This window comes from Pelodiscus sinensis, chromosome 4, assembly GCF_052426305.1.
Source record: "Pelodiscus sinensis isolate ZL-2025 chromosome 4, ASM5242630v1, whole genome shotgun sequence".
In the NCBI taxonomy this organism is placed as follows: Eukaryota; Metazoa; Chordata; order Testudines; family Trionychidae; genus Pelodiscus; species Pelodiscus sinensis.
In genome coordinates this window covers 116,955,754-116,971,167 of record NC_143055.1, presented here as the reverse complement: position 1 = coordinate 116,971,167, position 15,414 = coordinate 116,955,754, and the positions used below count along the sequence as shown (strand labels likewise).

The window sequence follows — 15,414 nt, the reverse complement described above, 5'->3', positions numbered from 1 at the left end:
CTTAAATTTATGCACTGGGAATAATTCCATTAATGTCTATAGCACTACCCCCAATTCAAAAAATTCAGCACCTATGTGTATCTTTGCAGGTTTGGGAAATACATTGCAAGCTCTTTGAGTCAGCAACACAATGAGGGTACGTCTAGACTACCGGGTTTTGTCGACAGAAGTTTTGTCGACAGTATCTGTCGACAAAACTTCTGTCGACAAAGAGCATCTAGACACATTGAGTTCTGTCGACAAAGCAAGCTGTCGACGTTATGTCGACAGAACTCAGCGGTAGTGTAGACGCTGGTATAGATTTGTCGACAAAAGTCCACTTTTGTGGACAAAACTCAGTAGTCTAGACACACCCTGAGTCTCAGCACAATGGAGCCTCTAGATATTATAGAAATAAAAGTAACAAATCAATACAAAGCTAATAACTACTTCTGTTTCTCTTTCCCCTTCCCCCTTGCCATAGTATCTGAGCATGTTCCCTGTAATTTTTTTGTTTAAAACAGAAAGAATAATGGCTGGATTTCATCCAAATAAAGTAGCCACAATTTCAAAAATCCTCAGCACCCACCAGCTCCCGCAGACAACAATGGGAAAATTGCTGAGAACTTAATGATTTGAAACAGAGCCACAAGGATAGAGAAGAGCTGGAGATTTAGGGGATACTTCTCAAGGTATTTAAATATGAAAGAGGATTCCAAAAACTGTACATTAAATAACAGCTCAACTGTAGAGCAGTTCAAGTACAAGGGAAAATATTGTAGGATGCCCAGAACAGTAATGAGCATGAAATATACTATAATCGTACTATTCTGATCAATCCTAAATTATGGAATGAGGAAGAAGAAAATCACTTAAGTTTATTAGATATTGTAAATTATAATATATAACATTTATATTAATGTATAGAAGGATATTCTTTCCTGAAATTAAAAGGATATTCTTTCCTGTCAGATCAAATTAAAAATAAACAAAATATGACACCACAAAACAAATCACCTATTAAGTGTTTATATTGTAGATAAAACATTTCAAAAACATATTGGAGAAATATGAAATGTGAAAGATGTGAAAGGGAAAAAAATTGGGATTATGTTAAGATTATATTGAAACCTGATTCAAGAAGGAGCACTCCTGAACAAATAATAATACATTAAACTAATTAGAGTTCAGAATATGAAATTGTTAGTTTGCTGTCTCAGCTGTTTCCTCCCCAGTGAAAAAAGGATTAGTCTCTATTACATAAATAGTGAGTGGCCCAGAGGGCAAAAGAAATAAAATATTGCCCCAAAATACACAGCTTCCAAAAGCCGAAACTCTGAGCATGTAGAGATATAAATAATCTTACTTTAATCCCACTGAACTCAAATGAGCTGCTCATATCAGCAAGATAACACACATGCATATGTGATTTTGGAACATGCTCTAAATCTGTGGCATGTTGCCTATGGTTAAATGCTGAGAGCATTATTGTCAATTGAAGGGCCTATTTTTACTCAATAATGTTATTTGTTTTACTACCATTGTCTTGGAGAAAGTTATACTTTGTTTTTATTATCCTTTTGGATTTCCTTGAAAAGATTTCTCTGTATTAAACTTGCTTATGTGATAAAAGATTAATAGCGCCCGATTCAGAGTGAATTCAACTTCCAGTGAAATCAGTGGGAATTGAAAGTGCCAGAACTTTACAAGCTGAGGGGCCCCAAGTGGATCAAAACATTCAGAAGATGTCATAACTGCTTGCTGTCTCCTTTTGCTGGTGGAAGAGGCTGAGGCAGCCAGCCAGTTGCTCTTCCCAGGAGGGAAGTAAGTTCTTGGACCTCAGTTTGGGAACCTCTGACTTAAATAATTTTGTTTTAATATAGTGCTTATGTTCTGTCTGACGCTTTATCTCACAATCCTCATGCGATCTTCTATGGTCAAAGTGTAGAAATCCCTCTCTTCTTGTTCCTCTCCCCTTATTGAGATTTGTTGATAGTGTTTCCTATGTATATAATACTATACAAATAAATATATAATATATATACATGGATAGACACATATACATACATACAGAAAATGTAGCAGTAATTATGTGTGCTATTACACTAACCATGTAGTCTTTATTTCATGGAGTTGTGCCAGATTACATCAGGGCTGAATCTGGCCCAGAGTTGCGAACATTCAATCTTGTTTTATGGAGAGTTTTAATGAGGAGATTATAATATATATTAAGTGGGTGATCAGTATCTCTGCTAAATAAAATAATGATATTTGAAAAAGTGCATATGGTAACTGTCATTTCCCTAAGCAGCAGAAGCTTTTTCTAAGTGGGTGATGTAACCTCTTTATTTTCTATTCGTTGGGAACGAAGGGCTGCTCTAAACAACAAAAGGTACTATTTTGGGAGACTGCATTATAACATACGTTATAGAGAACACAGTTTGGTATTGTTTTCTTTAGATGAGAAAAAAAACATGTTGGCTGCGTCTAGACTGGCAAGTTTTTCCACAAAAGCAGCTGCTTTTTTGGAAAAACTTGCCAGGTGTCTACACTGGCTGCTTGAATTTCCGCAAGAACACTGACTTCCTACTGTCGGAAATCAGTGCTTCTTGCGGAAATACTATGCTGCTCCCATTCGGGCAAAAGTCCTTTTGCGCAAAGCTTTTGTGCAAAAGGGCCAGTATAGACAGCTCAGATTTGTTTTGTGCAAAAAAGCCCCGATCGCGAAAATGGCGACTGGGGCTTTTTTGCAGAAAAGCGCGTCTAGATTGGCACGGACACTTTTGCGGAAAAGTGCTTTTGCGGAAAAGCGTCCGTGCCAATCTAGATGCTCTGTTCCGCAAATGCTTTTAACGGAAAACTTCTCCGTTAAAGTATTTGCGGAAGATCATGCCAGTCTCGACATAGCCGTTGTGAAACCATAGGACGACCAGGTAACCTGTTTTGTAGCATATTTTATGTTAAAATAGTATGAGGCTACCTGCTTATGAAAGACTAAATTTTATTATAATCTGGTCTGACCACAAATATTTTGCTGCATAAAAGGGTCCTAAAATAAGTCTACTACTTTTAATAGAGCAGTATGAAAATGACATCTTCAGTGAGCAACTAGGAATACATTAATAAATTGGCTGTGCAGACTGACTTCCCATTGTGAAGTAAGGCTATCAAATAACAAATAGATTTGATCAGGTTGTTTAAGTGGAAGCAATGCACAAATCTCAGAATCACTTAGCTCTTCAGATGACAGAATGCTAACAGTTTTGTTTTGGAAAAATGCACAATATTCGCTTCTACGAGAGTGAGGGTTGTTATCTTCTGTAAGCAGAGACCGGGAATATTTTTGCCTCTCCTTGAGTGTTTATTCACATGTGATTATTGGAAACTCTCCTGTACTGACAAACACAGTGTCTTGACAAACTGAAGAGGATCACTGTGGTGTTTGGCACTTTGAGGTCAGGGAGGTGAAAACATGCTGCAAACTTTGCCAGGAGGCTTGAACTTTGCCAGGACACTAGTGGTTTCATCTGTTTACCTTAGCAGTGACAGAAGATTTAGACAATTACTTATCCTCTATTCATGCAGCTGCAGGCCCCAAACAATGTCTTGTCAAATATACATGTCCTTTATTAGGAGTTATATTTTCAGTGTTTTATAGAACTCTTGTTATACTAACATCTGATATAATTGGTGTCTTAAGTAATATCCTCAGAAAAGACAAGTCAGAGATGCTAATAAGAGAAAAACCATCATCCTTCTCTCTTACAGCTCAGTGCAGCAGTTACTAGTTTGTGTGCAGCTAGCTCATATCTGCTAGGGAGGGTAAACCCTCTTGGGCTCCTTCCCTATGGATACTAGTCTTGCATTTTCAAGGGAAAAAATCGTAAATGTTCCCTGCTGTTTTGTGGCTGCATCCCATCCCTATTTAAGGGCAAAACCCTTATACTTACCAATCCAGTTGTCCTACAACCATTTAATTACCTCCCAGGGTTGAGATAGGCACTGTCGTCCTCTCTGTGCTACAATTTGGCCTGCATAATTTTATACATCATTCACCCTCCCCTTCCATTTGTTTGTGTCCGTACTTGACCGTCCCATTTCTTTCTACATCTTTCCCCTCTTTCCAGGCATCCCACCTCCATCTTTTTCACCTCTTCCCTCTCCTCTCCTCTTGCTCTGCTTTCTCCTGGTCTCCCTGGCCTTTTTGCTTTGGAGAGCTGCTTATGCATTTCCCATAATAGCATATCCTTTCAATTCCTTTTGCTGTAGCATCTGGGCAGAGGGAAAAAGAAGAGAATGCCAAAAAACATGGAGCTGAAGTTCTTTGCTGAGGTGGGACATGCAGATTCACATTCTGGGTTCCACCAGCGTGATGGTGGGCCAGGGTTAGGAAACTGCCCAAAACGTGAAATTTGAGCTTTTGGGGGTAACTCCTGGAGTTCACAAAAGTGGGTTACAAATCTTTCCTGAGCCAGCTTTCTGGAAAGATTGCCACCATATTTGCTTATCACAGGCCCTAATAAACTTCTCCCCATATTTCAGGATTAGGGCCCAGATGTACAGAGCTGTCTGATAAGGAGAAAGGGTCTTTCCAAATCCCTCCGCTCGAGCGGCTGAAGGAAAGCTTATGACCCCAGTCAATGACTCCCGCCTCCAACTGCCAACGAGCTGGGCTGTGGGCCCCAGCTGGGCAGGGCTAGGCAACAGCCCTCTCCTGGCCCGGCGGCAGCTCGGCGCTGGCTGCCGGCAGGGCGGGTGTGAAGCCTCATCCCGCTTTGCTCCGCCGCTGGCTCCCGGGCGGTGCAATCACTAGTGGGAGCTGGAGAGGGCAAGCGGAAAAAAAAAAAAAAAATCTGCAGCGCCTCGGAGGGGGTGGGGTGGGAAGCAGCAGCAGCTGATCCAACTTTGCGGCGTGGAGGCGCAGGGGCAGCGGCGGCACTGAGCAGCCTGCAGCGGAGCGCGCGCCGGCTGCCCGGACCCGGGCCCCGCGGAGCAGGAGGCGGCGGCCGCCAGGCGGTAAGGGAGCCCGGCGCTGGGACTGGCGAGCTCCGGCGGGCGGGGATGCAAACGCAGGAGCCCGGCGCGGGAGGGTGGCTGCGACAGGGGAGCGGGGCAGGCTGCTCCCGGGGCGGGCAGGGGTTCGCGTGCGGTACCTGTGCCGGGGCACCCACCCCGCGCCGCGGCGGGGTTGGGATGCTGCTGCCGCCGGGACCGTGGCCGAGGCGCCCCGCCGCTCAGGAAAGGCAGCGGCGGCTCCTGGCGGCCGGGGCCGGGAGGGGAGGCAGCGAGCGGGTGCAGCAGAGGGACCAGGTGACTGAGCGCCCCTCACCCCGTGAGTGCCCGTGTCGGGGCTTGTCAGCGCGCCGGGAGCGGGAGGTCAGGCCAGCCGGGGCGGGTTCTGAGACGGACTCGGGATGAAGTTTTCCAGCCTGCGCTGCTGCCCTGTCCAGGCACCTGCTTCTCCCAGGCGCTGCTGCGAGTCTCCCTAGGGCCCCAGACGCGGAGTTAGGAGCCCCCCTGTCGACAGGCACCGAGCTCGGTTGGGAAATGTTGGCGGGCAAAGGCACAGTGCGGGGTTTCGCTGTGGACACCTCGGCTGTTAGGTTAGCTCGTGGGTACTTGGCGGCGTCCTCTGCCCAGGGGCTGGTTTGACGAGAAGTGGAGATGGGTTCTTGTGCCGCCGCCCCGTAATCTTATCCTATCGCTATTCATCTGATTTTATTGATAGCTTCATAATTGCACTTGAACCATGCCACAGGAGGGACCTTAGAGACTGCAGAAATTAATTGCACCTGTGCTGCTTATTCTCATCCCCCGCTCTGCCCCAGCTAGTTTTGGGTAGAACTGGGTACAGTGTTTTCAATTAGTACTGGAGAATAGTCTGTGCTTTCTAACCTGCCTTTGAGCTGCCTCTCTGACTGCATCAGATCAGGGAGTGATTTTTGGCGGCTCCCGGGGATTTAGCAGGGAGAGCTGTCCCTTTAACGCTGAGTTGGACTCTTGGAAGGACAGCATTATTAAGGTGAAGAATGAATGACTCACTATGCATTCAAAGGTGCTCGTGAAAGAACACAGAGAGAAAAGTCTTTAAGCTATCCAAAACCATCTACAAATAAACTTACTGAAATTGCAAAAACATCTGTAATGTTAGTGAAGAACAATGGGCTGAAGAGAGGTAATTGGACTCCATTGCAAAGGTGGTTGTTAAAGGACAGACCATTGGATAAAAATGTTTACGTTAATTTAGGCAATTATGTGGAAATTACTACTGCAATTTTAAATCAGTGGACGGATAATAATGGGATTCCTATCTCTATACTCACCAAATATACAGTACATTTCTTCATTTTGCAACTATATTGGTGAAATATTTAATACTTTTTGTTATTTGGAAAAAGACGCAGAAGTCTCATCTATTAATCTTTTAAGTAGCTATAAGACAAAGTGTAGATGTAAAACTCTTGTTCATCTCCCAAGTTCTTGCTGCATTTCTATTACTCTGACATTTTTAGTGGCCATATAACTGTGCTCTAAAAAACAGGCAAAGATTTTTTTGTGCATGGAAAAAAGTTCTTCAAATCCCGTTAGAAACATTGCTGTAGAGTTGTTTGTTGACTATGGTATTTTGGTTTCAAGTGCTTTAATGTCACTTGATAAGTCATTGTAAAATGCAAAACAATTGCCTTCTATTCTGTAAATCTGCTGGTATTGTAGTATGTTTTGCATGTAAAGCATACTTAAAATTACACAGTAAATTTAATTTACCATGACGTCAGACATATTTTTACAATCATGTAGGGTGCTCTTTTTTTTTTTTTTTTTTTTTTTTTTAAGTTTTAGATTTAACTTTGTGCAAGAAAACTTGAGACGGTTATTTGTCTAATCTGAAAGGCCATTCAGTAAGCCACTGGATCCGTTCCTTGTGGGTCACATGTTACAGTTTGATATGATCTCATTACTCGTGTCAAAAGCTGTTGATGAATTTTTAATTACATTGAAATGTGCTTTTAAATCAAAATGTCTGTCAAGATAAAACTTGTTTTCTTGTGGAAGATAATAGTGAATGCTGTACATTTATGAAAAAGTAATCAACCTTTCTCTGTTGTGCTTCCCTACATTGTTTAAAAATAGGTTTTGTCCCATGTTAAAATACTGACATACATTGTTGATCCATCAGTCAGATTACAGTGCTCAGTTTTCTCAAGTTCTGTTCTGAAAACAATGCTTCCGCAACTCATTACTAACTACTTGAAGAGCCTCTTGAAAGGATTTAAATTATTAGAGGAAAAAGTAAATACAGGTTGAACCTCCCTGGTCCAGTATTGGGGGAAGGGAACCTAGGAGCAGCTGCTGCTGCGTGCATAGAGCTGGGAGCAGGGAGCAGTGTGTGGCAGGGGCAGCAGAGCGAGGCAGCAGGAGGAGGTCAGGCCTCCAGATTCTCCCAGGGCAGCAGCCTAGAGATGATCCCTAGGAGATCCTGTATGCCTGACCTCCGCTGGCTCAGCATATTCCCTCAGGACTGGAGTGGTCCCGAACAAGGAGTGGTCCCTGAACCAGCGGAGGTCAGGCATCCAGGATCTCCTAGGGATCCTCTCTTGGCTGCTGCCCTGGGAGAATCCGGAGGCCTGACCTCCTGCTGCTGCCTGGCTCTGCTGCCCCTGCCACACTCTGCTCCCTGCTCCCAGCTCTATGCATGCAGCAGCAGCTGCTCCGAGGTTCCCTTCCCCCAGTACTCACATGGTGCAGCTGATCCAGCAGCTATCTTCCCCCAGGTCACAGGCTCTGTAGATTGCCACTGGTCAAACCAGGTCTGTTCCCAGTCACACTCAACCTCTGGGGCTGGGAGCTCTGATCTAGCAACATCTGTGGTCCTGCCAGACCATGGATGTTGCCAGACCAAAGAATCCTGGATGACAGAGGTTCAACCGATAGTTAAAACTGTATATTCAGAACAAATACATACCTTGCCGCACCCAGCATCATTTCCTAACAAATCATCATATTGAACAACTTTTAACAGATTTTAAAAAATTAATGTGACACTAGACTAGATATGGCGTGTGGAAAAGCCAAATAATGCACAGAGGTGTTTCACTTTCAAATTAATTGACTTAGTTGGACGTTGTTAATAGAAGGCAAAATTTATGCCATGCAAAGGGCCAGCAAGAGGTCTCTGCACCACTTGAATCCCACCTTAGTATTGGTGCACAAGGGTGACTTTTACCCAGAGAGTTTTTTTAATGGTTAGAAAGCAATACATTCAGTATTAGGTAATTTGGTGTATTTAAGTCATCTGAGTCACCATATTTAAATTTTGTGTGTGTTATTAACAAGATCTTGACATTATTTTAAAAGGACAAATGCAGAATAATATATTTTGTGGCTTGACTTTTATGCCACATTTTGTAACTTTATTAATTCCAGCTGAGCTACTCCTGATCTACATCTATGTGAGAAGAATCAGGATTTCCAAGTGTAATTTTTGTAGGTATTTCCATTATATGCAGATTTCTACTTTGTGTGTAATATGATTTCCCCTGTGAGGAGCAGGCTTGGAATATGCATCAGGCCTGCAGTATGCTGAGGTTGTGGCCTTGAGCCAGCAAAGCACTTAAGAACACGCTGAACTTCAAGCATGTGAGTAGTCCAATTGGAGTTAATGGGTCTACTTATATAATTTGAAGTTAAGCATGTGCTTATGTCCTTTGCTGGATGGAGACCAGAATGCTCATTATTTTTCCTGATTGAGCCCTCAGAGCTCTGTTACGACAGAGCACTTGGTGATACCAAGTGATAGATTCATGAAGAACAGTTCACAAAGCCACAGCTTTCTAGCCTGTTTGAGTCTGGATTTCTTCTCTATTCATTATTTCCTAGGAAAAACGAAGAACAATATGTAAATGATCACATTTTTTGCCAGGTGTGTGGAAACAGTGAGAGTTAGAAGAAAGCACTTTTTCAGGTGGGATATGAAAATTCCTACTAATGAGAAATAAGATGACTATGAATGAGAAGAGTATTCTCCATTTCCTAATAGAACTAACAACTCAGTATTTTCTGAAATAGATATACATCTGTTAGACTGCAAGCAGTTTGGGTCTGAGGTATTTTTTATTGTGCACCTGTACATTACATAGTACAATGGGGCTGGCATCTCCAGCCATTGCTACAATACACATAGTAATACAAACCATTTTGAAGTACATGGATTCAAATTTAATTAATCCTTGGATGTTTCTGAAGACCTCAATTAAACATCTGAAAGGTATTTTCTCTCAATCAGGCAATTCTAGGGGCAGAATATTGCACTAATCCACTTGGATGACACATTGCTATCATTATTTCACTTAAGGAGTTAGAAATTTGTTGTCATTAGATGTGTCAATATCAGAGATTTGGTGCTGAGAAAGGACAGGCAGGGAAAAGAGGGAGGAGGTATTGTCTTATATATAAAAAAATGTATACACTTGGACTGAGCTGGAGATGGAAATAGGAGACAGACTTGTTGAAAGTCTCTGGGTAAGGACAAAAGGGTGAGGGCATGGTGGGGGGCTTATTACAGGCTAGGAATATTGAAATGTGAGGTTTTTTTGGATACATGTGTAACCACTGAATTTTTCAGTGGTTACACATTTACATGGACGCGGGTTGGAAAGGCAGCTCTGTGGGAACTGCCTGTCTCTCTCCCTCCCCGTTGCTGCTTCTTTATCAGAGACTGCAGGATAGGAGTGCAGGCAAGAGCTGGTGCTCGTGGGGAGTTGGCTTAAAAGCTGGCTTCTCGCACATATTGGTTCAGAGGCAACAGCATGGGGCGGTGGGGGCAGGGGGCTCTGTGGGAGCCAGCTTAAAAGCTGGCTACCTGGCTCCAGCCTGCCTACTGGTGCTGTTGCCTTTGTATCAGAGGCTGAAATGGGAGGTCGGGGGACGGGGTGAGTGGCCATTTGATCAATGGAATAGGCAGATTGTACTGCTAAAAATTGCTATTTTGCGTTTCAATTTTGGAGGATTAATAGGATTTTTTTGCGTAAGATTGAAGTAAATTGCTTTGTGTGGCAGTTCTTACGTTTAACTCCAAAGCATGTCTTGTAAAACATTTAAAGACCCCAGTTTACAAACAGAATTTGGGATAAATTGTGCTTCCCTTTGCCTCTGTTACATGTTCAGTTGTGAGACACATGAACAGTATTTCTCCTGCTTAGGTACCGGTAATTTTAAAGCACACAAATCACATTTATAATCAGATATTAAAATAAGTTCTTCCTTTATGTGTCTGCAGTTTTTGATTTAGGACTTCTCTTTTTCCCCACCAGGAGATGTTCTCTCTCTCTCACATGCATGCATGTACATCTCACTTTTCCAGGCAGAGAGCATAAACATTTTACAAGTTACATCTTTCCTAGCTAAATCAGCTCTAAAATATTGTGCTCATAGACTCGCTGTGTGCATACATGAGAGATTAGGCAGGAAAAATATAGTTAATCTTCTGCACAAGGTGCATATTGAAGGCACGATACTATAATTGAGATTACGTTAATTATCTGTATTGGCTACCAAGATCGATTGTACAAGTTTTTCTAAAAAAAAGGCATTTAACTTCAGTTATAACTGTCTTGAACAGGCATTGTTAGCCTTGAGGAATGTCATTGAAGCACATACAAAACCATTTGATTCACTTTGTCCAGAGGTAGCAGTTGGGGCCAATTCAGAATGATGGATCTCTGCTGGGCAGCCCTTAAGCCTGTGTGCCATCTCATTGACTTCAGTGAGTCTCCACAAGATTGGGACCTAAAGGTCTCTGCACCTTGATTTCTGCAAAATGTAACATTCTTTCTGTAAAGCATTTTGAGATCCTTGGGAAAAGCGTGATGCTTAAACCCAATGAACTGTTATGTACGGTGTGCAAGTTCACAGTTATTCTCTGCTGAGTTCAGTATAGTGGGACCACTTCTATAGATATGAATTTTCAAGATTTCTGTTTGGCAGAAGGAGAGGAGAACAAATATTCCTGTCAGTGAGCTGAGTGTTGTTGCTGTTGTGGCGCACACACGCATCCCTACGTTAAAATCCCAGTGTCTAATTCTGGTGCTTTACTGGACACTCATATTTAAACACTGAGAAATACTTAGAAATAACACTAACGATTGCAGAAGAATTAAGTCAGGATACTTGGTAAGCTCTTTGTTCAATTTTTTTGTTCAATTTTTGTACGACTGGTCCATTACTGGGGTTCATAGTACAGTAATACAAAAAATAATGAACTATGAGGTGAGACATAAAAAGTCAAATGAACAGAAAGATGGAAAAAGGCTCTTCCCTCAACAGCTCCAGTGTTCTGCGGAAGGCCTTTGTATTGACAATGTCTTGAGACTGGCTCAGTGAGGGAAGATCCAAGGAGAATTTACAAACAAAAGCTTAGCTTTACCAAGCCATGCACATATGTTTTTGATTTAACTAATGTGAATTGTCTCCATGAAATAAAACTACGTGCGGTAGTAGTCGTCAGCATGTTCATGAATAGATTAATTGGATTGAATGAGGCTACTCTTGGTTATAAAGTCAAATTCATGCATAAGGTTTTACAGGATTGGGGTAAGAGAGGGTAGTTTGGAACAGTACCCTGAAATGAATCCTTGGTATTCTCTGAAGATGAGTAGTGATGTTGTTATGCTTCTTTGGATGTGAAAGCTGGTGTGTAAGTAGCACTCCGAAGAGAATGAAGTGCTGGAACATTGTAGGCTTGAAAGAATTACACGCCTTCACCTCTTTTTGCTCTGTATAAGGATTTCAGCAGTAGTGAGGCATCGCAATAGCAATGTGCGATGTTCCAAAAGTGTTGAGATATGGTATATGTATTGATTTATGGAAAAATAGTAGCATTAGTAGGTAGAATGCACAGGAGTCCTTGTTTCCGTTTCTCACTCTGCTAGTGACGTTCACCCTGGCTGGCCCCAGTGAATCTCCCCAACTCCTCAGCCCCCTTCCCTGAGCCCTGTAGCCTGAACCACCAGGCTCTGAATCCTGTACCCTCCTGCCCTGCACCTCCAAACTTCTGCTCTGACTGCACCCCCTATTATCTGCTCTGAACCCCCCAGTTCCTGCCCTGACTTCTGCATCCCCACACAGCCAGTCCCCTGCAGGAAGGACGTGAACAATGCCAGGTAAGTATTCTGATTATACCAATACTGGCAAAAAGTCTCTTAGTGTATATTTGAAAAAGTACTTTTTCTGGTATAGATTGTACTGCTTTGATGAGCAAAATAAGCCAGAGCAGCTAAGGTTGTATAAATGCATCTTCACTTTGGTTGGTTGGCATAGAAATATTGCAGAAAAATCACATCCTTAGCTGACATTGCTGTGCCAGCAAAAGTTTCTGGTGTAGGCCTGGCCCCTCTCATTTTTTTTTTAACCTTTCATTTTCCAAAAGGTATGAGAACCCATAGTTCCAATGTACTTCAGTGCTCATTATGAGTGCTGAGAATCACTGAAAATGAAGCAATCTTTCTTACCTCCTTTACTTGGCTGCTATTGGGCTCAAAGTATTAAGGCATTTGATACCAATGCATGGAAAACATATTGTTTAGTTAGACCAAAGAAAAGTTGAAAAAGATGTATCTTTCACTCAGGGATCTTGTCTTAATGCCTTGAAACACCTTTTAGAATTCAAAGAAGGATGTTTGTATTTAATGCTGGGAAAGGGTATGCTCACCTGCCTTTACAACTAGAAACAAAGCTATCCTGGAGAAAGAAAAACAGTATCAGGAAGACAGTAACAAAAGACTTTTGTCTTTTGTTTCAGCTAGACCAGACTAACACGGCTACGTCTCTATTACTATTCTAGGAAGAAAGTAAAGATTCTATTAAAGATGTTTGCAGTATCACAATGCCAAAGGAGGGGGAAGCATCTCGTGTCTCCAAAATCAGGATTGTATATTGTTGATTTATGCAGAGTTGTTCCTTCTCATCTTTAAAATTCTAAAATGTGGTGGTTTTGCATTTATTTTGCCTCAGTTTGGTGTGGAGAAGGCTAGGTGAACACTTGCTATGGTGCAAGCACTAAAGATGTTGTTAGTAGCAAATGTTCAGTCTCATGACATGTTCGGTTTACACTCTTTCTTACAGAACCAAAATTAAAATTTCATTTAACTGTGTAAACCAACAAGCCATATGGATTTGTAGCTGGATAGATATCTGTCCTAAATGTTAGAAACTGCTACCAATTTCCATTTAAAGTTCCTCTCTCTGGCTGACTTCAGTACCATTTTGGGGTCAAGTCTTGGTTTTCATTGCAAACAAGCTGCCTATGTTGGATCTACTAAGAAGGGGTTATAAGCCATAACATGTGCTGCTGGATGCTAAAGTACACTCCATTAAAACTGAGCAGCATTGCTTGAAATACTAAAAAGCTCAAGAGGTGTCAAAATTTAAATGCATCAATTTCCTTATCTAATCTTTGTGCCACAACAGCCCCCTAAAACTAAAATTATTTGTATACCTGGTTATTTGAAATTTCCAGAATCGCTGTAGTGACAGTTCTTCTCAGTTCTGCTTTGAGTTGGAAATATCCTTCATCCGTCTGTATTTTTAACATTTTTGGCTGCTGAGTGACAATTACAAAGCCTGTAACCGCAACCTACTTTAGATATTGAGATCTCAAGTAATTCTACACATATGCCTCAAACCCTGAAGGGATAAAATAGAGCTAGCTGAATGGATTTATCGTATGATAACATAAGAGCAAAATGTAGGTGCAGCTAAGAACAATGAATGCTTTTCTGATTCAGTGTACCTGATGAGCCAATATAAACTGTTGGGTTAAATAGAAAAGTCAAATTAGAGTACTAATATCTTTCTTGTATAATGTGAGTTATGGGGTGCAAGTGATCTGCTACTTAAAACATAAAGCCCAGGAGTCAGGATTCCAAGTTTCTGTCCATTCTACGACTGACTTTTGCTTCATTTCAAAGGTGCCAAGAACCCATCCAAATCTAGGGGGGCTGTAGATGCCCAGCAATTTAAAAAGCTAGGCCACTAAACTGCCTGTTCTCATTTTCCTCATCTATAAAAGGGGTATAGTAACCACTAGGGATGTTAACCTGTGTTTATTTTTGTAAACATGTAACCACTGTAATTTACAGCTGGCTCTCCATACATACTGGCTCCCGTCTGCCCTCCCCATTGTGCTTCTGCTTCTATATCATGCACACTGGCTCCAGCTCTTCCTTCTGCCTCTGATTCAGAAGGGACAGAGTGTGGGAGGGATAGCTCAGTGGTTTGAGCATTGGCCTGCTAAATCCAGGTTTGTGAGTTCAATCCTTGTGGAGGCCATTTAGGGATTTGGGGCAAAAAATTGTCAGGGATGGTACTTGGTCCTGCTGTGAAGGCAGGGGACTGGACTCAACGACCTTTCAAGGTCCCTTCCAGTTCTAGGAGATAGGAAATCTCCATTAATTAATTTATTTATAAGAGAGGGGGCTGTGTATAACCATTAGGATAAATGGATGAGTCTGGGCTCATTGGTTAGTTGTGTACATGGGTACACGTTCACATCCTTGTAGCCACATTTGGACAGTATTTTGTGTTGATAGTCTGCACTAGAGGCCAGGAGCAGAATGACAGGGATCTTATGGGTCAGACTGAGGTGCAGTGGCAGAGTTGTACCAGGGAAGGTGGTATGACTTAGAAGACTATTGCTACAGTTGGTTTAAGTCCGCTCTTGACATTAAAGAGATACTATCAATTCAAATATGGCCCAAAACTTAAGTTTTTCAAGAACTGGCTTGCATAAAGCCTAAGAATATTAGAAAGTTTCCACAACTTAAAAAATAAACAATCAGTAAAAGCAGTTGCTTCAAATATTTCACAGTAGTCCATGAAACCAAAACATAACTATAATACCCTAAAAGTGAAATGACACTATGCAAGCTGGGAGAAATGCAAAAATGTAGACCAACAGCACAGACTGTGATAAGTAATCTGGTTTTTAAACATTTATTTTGGTTTCAGTGATTTCAAGCGTTTGTAGTACATTTGTATGCAATGTAACAAGCTGACAGTGGCAGCTTTAAACTCATAGGTGAGAAATAAAACAATTTAATTTTTTTAAGAATCTGAAGAAAAAAATTCTAAAATATCTTTTATATTCTTCTGTCAGCTGCATCTGTGCAAATGCATTGATGTGCATGGGTGTGAGCGGAATTTTTCTCACTTTTTAATCTTCTTAAAATTAGCTTGTTTAAAAAAAAAATAATTTAAAAGGCATTAATAGAGTTGGTTGAAAAATGTTCTTTTTTCCCTGTGGAAATTTTGGAGGATGAGGTGGGGAAGGAAATTGCATGGTCAGTTTTCTATAGAAAAAAATAGCCCTCTGGCAGCAACTTTACCATTTTTTAATGGAAATCCTAAATATTTTATTAGGAAGTGCTGTCATGATGGCTT

General features: G+C 41.7%; 1 protein-coding gene across 2 annotated transcripts in view; it reads left to right on the top strand.

Annotated features, from left to right (window-relative positions):
* The first annotated feature begins 4,721 nt into the window (after nucleotides 1–4,721).
* BMPR1B (bone morphogenetic protein receptor type 1B) overlaps nucleotides 4,722–15,414 on the top strand; it is a 362,086-nt gene continuing 351,393 nt past the window's right edge. For both annotated transcript variants that reach the window (XM_075929627.2, XM_075929626.2), the window contains exon 1: nucleotides 4,722–4,995. The gene's annotated coding sequence lies outside the window, so the exon portion shown is untranslated. The remainder of the gene's footprint in view (nucleotides 4,996–15,414) is intronic.